Source organism: Fringilla coelebs (assembly GCF_963513975.1).
Source record: "Fringilla coelebs genome assembly, chromosome: 38".
Classification (NCBI taxonomy): domain Eukaryota; kingdom Metazoa; phylum Chordata; class Aves; order Passeriformes; family Fringillidae; genus Fringilla; species Fringilla coelebs.
Window position 1 is genome coordinate 200,749 of NC_140064.1, and position 10,402 is coordinate 211,150.

Below are 10,402 nucleotides of genomic sequence, written 5' to 3' on the forward strand. Positions count from 1 at the left end.
GCCACCGTGGGAAATGTCACCATGGGAGATGCCACCGTGGGAAATGTCACCATGGGAGATGCCACCATTGGAAATGTCACCATGATAGATGCCACCGTGGGAGGTGCCACCATGGGAGGTGCCAGCACTGTCAGAGATGTCCCTGTAGGAAATGTCACCGTGGGAGATGCCACCATAGGAAATGTCACCATGGGAGAAGCCACCGTGGGAGGTGCCACCACTGCAGGAGATGTCCCTGTGGCAGGTGCCACCACCGTGGGAAATGCCACCATGGGAGATGTCACCATTGCTGGAGATGTCCCTGTGGCAGGTGCCACCACTGCGGGAGATGCCACCGTGGGAGGTGCCACTGCTGTCAGAGACGTCACCGTAGGAAATGTCCCCTTGGGAGATGTCACCGTGGGAGATGCCACCGTGGGAGGTGCCACCGCTGTCGCAGATGTCCCTGCTGCCGGTGCCACCATGGGAGACGAAGCCACGGGAGAGGCCACCCCCGTGGGAAATGTCCCTGCAGGAGGTCCCGGTGTCCCCAGGGAAGGTCCCGGTGTCCCCGCAGGAGGTCCCGGTGTCCCCAAGGAAGGTCCCGGTGTCCCCAAGGAAGGTCCCGGTGTCCCCAGGGAAGGTCTCAGTGTCCCCAAGAAAGGTCCCGGTGCCACCACCGTGGGAAATGTCCTTGCAGGAGGTCCCGGTGTCCCCAAGGAAGGTCCCGGTGTCCCCAGGGAGGATCCTGGTGCCACCCCTGGTGGTCCTGATGTCACCAGGGAAGGTCTTGGTGTCCCCAAGGAAGGTCCCGGTGTCCCCAAGGAAGGTCCCGGTGTCCCCAGGGAAGGTCCCAGTGTCCCCGCAGGAGGTCCCGGTGTCCCCAAGGAAGGTCCCGGTGTCCCCAAGGAAGGTCCCGGTACCACCACCGTGGGAAATGTCCCTGCAGGAGGTCCCGGTGTCCCCAAGGAAGGTCCCGGTGTCCCTGGTGTCCCCAGGGAAGGTCCCGGTGCCACCCCCGGCGCTGTCCCCAGCCCCTCCCCCGCTCGGCCGCATGTCCAGCGATGTCCCTCAGGCCAGGCCGCGGCCGGAGGCGTCCAGCGATGTCACCATGGCCACCAGCGGTCACCTGGGGGGACACGGGGACAGCGGGCAGGGGTCAGTGGGGGGGCAGGGGTCAGGGGTCACTGGTCAGTGGTCAGGGGTCACTGGTCAGTGGTCAGGGGTCAGTGGTCAGTGGTCACTGGTCACTGGTCAGTGTCAGTGGTCAGTGGTCACTGAGGGTCAGTGGTCAGTGGGGTCAGTGGTCAGTGGTCAGTGGTCAGTGGGGTCACTGGTCAGCGATCACTGGTCGGTGGTCAGTGGTCACTGAGGGTCAGTGGTCAGTGGTCAGTGGTCAGTGGTCACTGGTCACTGAGGGTCAGTGGTCAGTGGTCAGTGGTCACTGGTCACTGAGGGTCAGTGGTCAGGGGTCCGTGGTCAGTGGTCAGTGGGGTCAGGGGTCACTGGTCACTGGTCAGTGGTCAGTGGGGTCAGGGGTCACTGGTCACTGGTCAGTGGTCAGTGGGGGTCAGTGGTCAGTGGTCAGTGGTCAGTGGTCACTGAGGGTCAGTGGTCAGTGGTCAGTGGTCAGTGGTCAGTGGTCAGTGGTCAGTGGGGTCAGTGGTCAGTGGTCAGTGGTCAGTGGGGGTCACTGGTCACTGGTCACTGGTGAGTGGTCACTGAGGGTCACTGGTCAGTGGTCAGTGGTCAGTGGTCAGTGGTCAGTGGTCAGTGGGGGTCAGTGGTCAGTGGGGGTCAGTGGTCAGTGGTCACTGGGGGTCACTGGTCAGTGGTCAGTGGTCAGTGGTCAGTGGTCAGTGGTCAGTGGTCAGTGGGGGTCAGGGGTCACTGGTCCGTGGGGGCTCCGGCCGCGCTCTCACTTCCGGGAATGGGGGAGGGGAGGGGATGGGAGTGGGGGGAGGGGCAGGGCAGGATCATCCCCCCCCCCTCCCCCCCCGTTCCCATCATGCCCCGCGGTAATCCCTGGGGGGAGGGGAGGGGGGGGAGGGGTTAAACCGGGATAATCCCCGCCCCTCCCCCACCCGGGCGGGGCCACGTGAGGGAGCGACACGGGGGGGGGGAGGGGAGGGGAGGGGGGGACAGGAGGGGACACCTGGGGGAGGGGACACACCTGGGGACACACCTGGGGACACACCTGGGGAGGGGACACACCTGGGGACACACCTGGGGACACACCTGGGGAGGGGGGACACACCTGGGGACACACCTGGGGACACACCTGGGGGAGGGGGGACACACCTGGGGACACACCTGGGGACACACCTGGGGAGGGACACTCCCACCTGGGACACCCCCTGGTGTCACACCTGTCCCTGTCACACCTGTCCCTGTCACACCTGGGGTCACATCCCGGTGTCACCCACAACCCCCTGTGTCACCCTCACCTGGCAAAACCTCCGCCCTGTGTCACCTGTTCCTGGTGTCACCTGTGTCACCTGTGCCCTGTGTCACTTGTCCCCTGTGTCACCTGTGTGTCACCTGCCCGGTGTCACCTGTGCCCTGTGTCACCTGTGTCACCTGAGTGTCACCTGTGTGTCACCTGTGTCACCTGAGTGTCACCTGAGTGTCACCTGTGTCACCTGTGTAACCTGTGTCACACCTGAGTGTCACCTGTGTCACCTGAGTTTCACCTGTGTCACCTGTGTGTCACCTGAGTGTCACCTGCGTGTCACCTGAGTGTCACCTGTGTCACCTGTGTCACCTGTGTCACCTGTGTGTCACCTGAGTTTCACCTGTGTCACCTGTGTGTCACCTGAGTGTCACCTGAGTGTCACCTGTGTGTCACCTGTGTCACCTGTGTCACCTGTGTGTCACCTGTGTGTCACCTGAGTGTCACCTGAGTGTCACCTGTGTCACACCTGCATGTCACCTGAGTGTCACCTGAGTGTCACCTGTGTGTCACCTGTGTGTCACCTGCGTGTCACCTGTGCGTGGCACGGGGCCACGTCACATGTCACTGCCTGTGTGACATGTCACCTGTCAAATGTCACCTGTCACCTGTCAAATGTCACCTGTCATCTGTCACCTGCCCGTGTCACCTGTCAAATATCACCTGTCACCTGTCACATATCAAGTGTCACTTATCAAATGTCACCTGTCACCTATCCGTGTCACCTGCCCGTGTCACCTGTCCCTGTCCCCTGTCCGTGTCACCTGTCCGTGTCACCTGTCACCTGTCCCCTGTCCGTGTCACCTGTCACCTGTCCGTGTCACCTGTCACCTGTCACCTATCCGTGTCACCTGCCCGTGTCACCTGTCCGTGTCACCTGTCCGTGTCACCTGTCCCCTGTCCCCTGTCCGTGTCACCTGTCCGTGTCACCTGTCCCCTGTCACCTGTCTGTGTCCCCTGTCCGTGTCACCTGTCACCTGTCCCCTGTCCGTGTCACCTGTCCGTGTCACCTGTCCGTGTCACCTGTCACCTGTCCGTGTCACCTGTCTGTGTCACTTGTCACCTGTCCGTGTCACCTGTCACCTGTCACCTGTCCGTGTCACCTGTCTGGGTCACCTGTCACCTGTCCGTGTCACCTGTCACCTGTCACCTGTCCATGTCACCTGTCACCTGTCCGTGTCACCTGTCACCTGTCCGTGTCACCTGTCCGTATCACCTGTCCCTGTCCGTGTCACCTGTCCGTATCACCTGTCCCTGTCACCTGTCACCTGTCCCCTGTCCGTGTCACCTGTCCGTGTCACCTGTCACCTGTCCGTGTCACCTGTCACCTGTCACCTGTCCGTGTCACCTGTCTGTGTCCCCTGTCCCTGTCACCTGTCCCTGTCACCTGTCTGGGTCACCTGTCACCTGTCCATGTCACCTGTCACCTGTCCGTGTCACCTGTCTGTGTCACCTGTCTGTGTCACCTGTCACCTGTCCGTGTCACCTGTCCCTGTCCGTGTCACCTGCCCGTGTCACCTGTCACCTGTCCGTGTCACCTGTCACCTGTCCATGTCACCTGTCCATGTCACCTGTCCGTGTCACCTGTCCCTGTCCGTGTCACCTGCCCGTGTCACCTGTCACCTGTCCGTGTCACCTGTCCCCTGTCCGTGTCACCTGTCTGTGTCACCTGTCCCCTGTCACCTGTCACCTGTCCGTGTCACCTGTCCCCTGTCCGTGTCACCTGTCCATGTCACCTGTCACCTGTCCCTGTCACCTGTCACCTGTCCGTGTCCCCTGTCCCCTGTCCGTGTCACCTGTCCATGTCACCTGTCCGTGTCCCCTGTCACCTGTCACCTGTCCCCTGTCACCTGTCCGTGTCACCTGTCACCTGTCCGTGTCACCTGACCGTGTCACCTGTCCGTGTCACCTGTCCGTGTCACCTGTCCCTGTCACCTGTCACCTGTCCGTGTCACCTGTCCGTGTCACCTGACCGTGTCACCTGTCCGTGTCACCTGTCCCTGTCACCTGTCACCTGTCCGTGTCACCTGTCCATGTCACCTGACCGTGTCACCTGTCCGTGTCACCTGTCCGTGTCCCCTGTCACCTGTCACCTGTCCATGTCACCTGTCACCTGTCCGTGTCACCTGTCCCCAACCCCCCCCGGGAACCCAGAAATGGGGGGAGGTCCCTTAATTAGGGGCTGTCTGTTAATTGGGGGATTCCATTAATTAGAATGGCTCCATTAATTAGGGGAGGGGTCAATTAATTGGGGGGGGTCCATTAATGGGCGGTCCCTTAATTAGGAGGGGTCAATTAATTAGGGAGGGGTCCATTAATGGGCGGCCCCTTAATTAGGAGGGGACAATTAATTAGGGAGGGGTTCATTAATGGGCGGCCCCTTAATTAGGAGTGGTCAATTAATTAGGGAGGGGTTCATTAATGGGTGATCCGTTAATTAGGAGGGGTCAATTAATTGGGGGGGGTTCATTAATGGGCGGTCCCTTAATTAGGAGGGGTCAATTAATTGGGGGGGGCCATTAATGGGTGATCCCTTAATTAGGAGGGGTCAATTAATTAGGGAGGGGTTCATTAATGGGCGGTCCCTTAATTAGGAGGGATCAATTAATTAGGGAGGGGTTCATTAATGGGCGGCCCCTTAATTAGGAGGGGTCAATTAATTGGGGGGGGGTGGGTTCGTTAAGTGGGAGGGGGCTGTTAATTAGTGGGGGTACATTAATTAGGACGGGGGGGTCTATTAATTGGCGGGGGTCCTAAATTGAGAGGGGTCCGTTAATTGCGGATGGGGGCCGTTAATTAGGGGGGAATCCCTTAATTGGGAGGGGTCCATTAATTGGGAGGAGTTCCGTTAATTAGGGGGGGGTCCCAAAATGGGAGGGGTCAGTAAATTGGGGGGGGGGTCCTTAATTAGAGGGGGGGTCCTTAATTAGGGGGGGGGGAGTCCCTAAATTAGAGGCAGCCTTTAATTAGCAGGAGGGGTCCATAATTAGACAGGGCCCTTAATTAGGGTGGTGTCCTTAATTAGAGGGAGGTCCTTAATTAAGGGGGGGGTTTTCATAATTAGGGGGAGGTCCCTAATTAGAGGAGGGTTCTTAATTTGGGGGGGGTCCGTAATTAGAAGGGTCCCTTAATTTGGGGAGGGTCCTTAATTAGAGGAGGGTCCTTAATTGGTGGGGGGTTTCATAATTAGGGGGAGGTCCCTAATTAGAGGAGGGTTCTTAATTTGGGGGGGGTCCTTAATTAGAGGACGTCCTTAATTAAGGGGGGGGGAGGTCCATAATTAGGGGGGGATCCTTAATTAGAGGCAGTCCTTAATTAGGGAGTGGGTCCTTAATTAGAGGAGGTCCTTAATTAAGGGGGGGGAGGTCCATAATTAGGGGGGGGGTCCTTAATTTGGGAGGGGTCCTTAATTAAGGGGGACTCCTTAATTAGGGGAGGGTCCTTATTTTGGGGGGGGTCCTTAATTAAGGGGGTGTCCTTAATTAGAGGAGGGTCCTTAATTAGTGGGGTGATCCCTTAATTAGGGGGTGGGCGGGGTTTGGGGGGGTCTCTTACCTGTCCGCGGGTCCGGGGGGGGTCCCGGGTGAGGTTTGGGGGTCCCGGGGGGTTTTGGGGGGGATCCGGGGGGTTTGGGGGGGTCGGGAGGGATTTGGGGGGGGTCCCGGGGGGGGTTTGGGGGTCCCGGCGGGTTTGGGGGGGGTCGGGAGGGATTTGGGGGGGGTCGGGAGGGTTTTCGGGGTCTGGAGGGGGGGTTGGGAGGATTTTTGGGGGTCCCGGGAGGGTTTGGGGTGGTCCTGGGGAGGGGGGTCCCGGGAATTAGGGGGGGGTCCCGGGGGGGTTTGAGGGTCTCGGGGGGGCTCTGAGAGGATCCCGGGGGAGTTTTGGGGGTCCCGGGGGGATTTGGGGGTGGGGGGAGGGGGATTGGGAGGGGTTTAGGGGTCCCGAGGGGGGATTTTGGGGGGGTCCCGGGAATTAGGGGGGTTCCCGGGGGGGTTTGGAGGAGGGGGGAGGGGTTTGAGGGTCTCGGGGGGGCTCTGAGACGATTCCGGGGGGGTTTCGGGGGTCCCGGGGGGGGTCCCGGGGGGGTTTTGGGGGGGTCCCGGGGGGATTTGGGGGTGGGGGGAGAGGGGTTGGGAGGGGTTTAGGGGTCCCGGGGGGTTTGGGGGGGTCCCGGGGGGGTTTTGGGGGGGTCCTGGGGGGAATTGGGAGGGGTTCAGAGGTCGTGGGGGGGGTCCCGGGGGAAATTTAGGGGTCCCCGGGGGGGTTTGGGGGTTCCCGGGGGGTTTTGAGGGTCCCGGGGGGGGGGATTCGGGGGTCCCGGGGGGGTTTTGGAGGTCGCGGGGGGGTCCCGGGGGAGTCCCGGGGGGGGTTTGGGGGTCCCGGGAGGGGTTTAGGGGGTCCCGGTGGGGGTCCCGGGGGGGTTTCGGGGGGGGGGTTTCGGGTCCCGGGGGCGATTTTGGGGATCCCGGGAGGGGTTTAGGGGTCCCGGGGGGGGATCCCGGGGAAGGTTTAGGAGTCCCGGGGGGGTCCCGGGAGGGGTTTTGGGGGTCCCGGGGGGGGTTTAGGAGTCCCGGGGAGGGATCCCGGGGAAGGTTTGGGGGTCCCGGGGGGGTCCCGGGGAAGGTTTGGGGGTCCCGGGGGGGGATCCCGGGGAAGGTTTGGGGGTCCCGGGGGGGTTTAGGAGTCCCGGGGGGGGATCCCGGGGAAGGTTTGGGGGTCCCGGGGGGGGATCCCGGGGAAGGTTTGGGGGTCCCGGGGGGGTCCCGGGGAAGGTTTGGGGGTCCCGGGGGGGTTTAGGAGTCCCGGGGGGGGATCCCGGGGAAGGTTTGGGGGTCCCGGGGGGGTCCCGGGACGGGTTTGGGGGTCCCGGGGGGAGTTTTGGGGGAGTCCCGGGGGGGTTTAGGGATCCCGGGGTGGTTTAGGGGTCCCGGGAGGGTCCCGGGGGGATCCCGGGGAAGGTTTGGGGGATCCCGGGGGGGGTTTAGGGGTCCCGGGGGGAGTTTAGGGGTCCCGGGGGGGGGATCCCGGGGAAGGTTTGGGGGTCCCGGGGGGGTCCCGGGGGGGTTTAGGAGTCCCGGGGGGGTCCCGGGGAGGGATCCCGGGGAAGGTTTGGGGGTCCCGGGGGGTTTAGGGGGGTCCCGGGGGGAATTTGGGGATCCAGGGGGGGTTTAGGGGGATCCCGGGGGGGTTTTTGGGGGCTCCCGGGGGGGTCTCGGCTCTCCCCCTGCAGCCCCCGCCGGCGGCGCCGCCCGAGTGCGGCCGGAGCGGGGGGGGGAGGGGGCGCGGGGGGGGTGGGGGAGGGGAGGGGAGGGGGGGGGGAGTTAATCCGCCCCTCCCCCACCCCCGGGGGAAAATCGGATTAACGGGGGGGGGGGTGGGGGAGGGGCGGGGAGGGGACACGGGGACACCGGAGGGGGGGGGGAGGGGAGGGGGGGGGACACGGTGGGGGGGGGTGGGAAAATGGGGGGGAGGGGAAATTTTGAGGATTTTTTTAATTTTTTTTTTTATTTTTTGGGATTTTTTGGGGATTTTTTGAGGATTTTTGGATTTTTTAAATTTTTATTTTTTGGGGTTTTTGGGGGATTTTTTTGATTTTTAAATTTTGATTTTTAGGGATTTTTTTGGATTTTTTGGATTTTTAAAATTTTATTTTCTGGGATTTTTTTTTAAATTTTTTTTATTTTTTTATTTTTAAATTTTTATTTTTAGGAATTTTGGGGATTTTTTTTGAGGATTTTTTGGAATTTTTTTAATTTTTATTTTTTGGGATTTTTGGAGGATTTTAAAAATTTTTTAAAATTATTTGGGGGGGATTTTTTTGGGATTTTTTGAGAATTTTTTGGATTTTTTAAAATTTTATTTTTAGGGATTTTGGGGGGATTTTTTGAGGATTTTTTTGATTTTTAAATTTTTATTTTTAGGGATTTTTGGGGGATTTTTTGAGGATTTTTTTGATTTTTATTTTTATTTTTTGGGATTTTTTGGGGGAATTTTTGAGGATTTTTTTGATTTTTAAAATCTTTATTCTTAGGGATTTTTGGGGGGATTTTTGAGGATTTTTTGAAATTTTTTATTTTTATTTTTTGGGATTTTGGGGGGATTTTTTTGATTTTTTAATTTTTATTTTTAGGGATTTTTTGGGGGATTTTTTGAGGATTTTGGGGGGATTTTTTATTTTTCATTTTTTGGGATTTTTGGGGGATTTTTTGAGGATTTTTTGGAATTTTTTAATTTTTATTTTAAGGGATTTCTTGAGGAGATTTTTTTAGAATTTTTTTGATTTTTAAAATTTTTATTTTTAGGGATTTTTGGGGATTTTTTGAGGATTTTTTTGATTTTTTTATTTTTATTCTGTGGGATTTTTGGGGGGGATTTTTTTCAGATTTTTTAGGGGATTTTTTTGGGGATTTTTGGGGATTATTTGGGGATTTTTTTTTTTTAATTTTGAGGATTTTCGAGATTTTTGTGAATTTTGGGGGGGATTTTTTGTGAATTTTGGGGGGGGATTTGAGGGATTTTTTGGGGATTATTTGGTTTTGTTTTTTTTTACATTTTGAGGATTTTCGAGATTTTTGGGGAGATTTTTGGGGGATTTTTTGGGACTTTCTGGGGATTTTTTGGGATTTTTGTGGGGATTTTTTTTTAATTTTGATGATTTTCGCGATTTTTTGGGGAATTTTTGGGAGGATTTTTTTTTATTTGGGGGGGGGATTTTTTGGTTTGTTTGGTTTTTTTTCAATTTTGCCGATTTTCCAAATTTTTGGGGCAATTTTGGGATTTTTTCCGATTATCGGGACGCCCCCGCCGCCCCAAAACGGCCCCGAAAGCGCCGCCGAGGCCACGCCCACCGCAGCCGAACTGTCAATCAAGCCGCATAAGGCGTGGCCACGCCCCTTCGCGCCTTATATGGAGATATCCTTATATGGCGCGAGACCACGCCCACTCCACGTAACCACGCCCCTTAATGGGGTGGAATCTGGCTTCGCCGCCATGTTGGATTCGGGCGGAAAGCGGAAGTGACGTCACGGAAAGCGGCAGGGAGGGCGGAAGTGAAGGCGGCGGGAAAAGAGGCGAGCGAGAAACTGGGATGGACTGGGAGGGACTGGGGGGGACTGGGAGGGACTGGGATGGACTGGGAGGGACTGGGATGGGACTGGGATAGACTGGGGGGGACTGGGATGGACTGGGATGGACTGGGGGGGACTGGGATGGACTGGGATGGACTGGGAGGGACTGGGATGGGACTGGGAGGGACTGGGAGGGACTGGGATGGGACTGGGAGGGACTGGGATGGGACTGGGAGGGACTGGGAGGGACTGGGATGGGACTGGGGGGGACTGGGAGGGACTGGGGGGGGACTGGGGGGGACTGGGGGAGCACTGGGAGGGGATTGGGGGGCACTGGTTTATACTGGGAGGAACTGGGATGGACTGGTGGGGACTGGGGGGGACTGGGAATGAACTGGGATGGACTGGAGGGGATTGGGGGGCACTGGTTTATACTGGGAGGGACTGGGGGGGAACTGGGAGGGACTGGAGGGGATTGGGGGGCACTGGTTTATACTGGGAGGGACTGGGGGGGAACTGGGAGGGACTGGAGGGGATTGGGGGGCACTGGTTTATACTGGGATGGACTGGGGGGGAACTGGGACTGACAAACTGGGATGGACTGGGGGGGACTGGTTTATACTGGGAGGGGATTGGGGGGGACTGGTTTATACTGGGAGGGACTGGGAGAGGTTTGGGGGGGACTGGGAGTGACAAACTGGGAGGAACTGGGATGGACTGGGAGGGACTGGGATGGGATTGGAGGGCACTGGTTTATACTGGGAGGGACTGGGAGGGGACTGGGGGGGACTGGTTTATACTGGGAGGGACTGGGAGCCACCAGGACATACTGGGAGCACTGGTTTGTACTGGGAGCACTGGGACTGGTCCATACTGGGAGCACTGGGGGTTACTGGGACTGGTT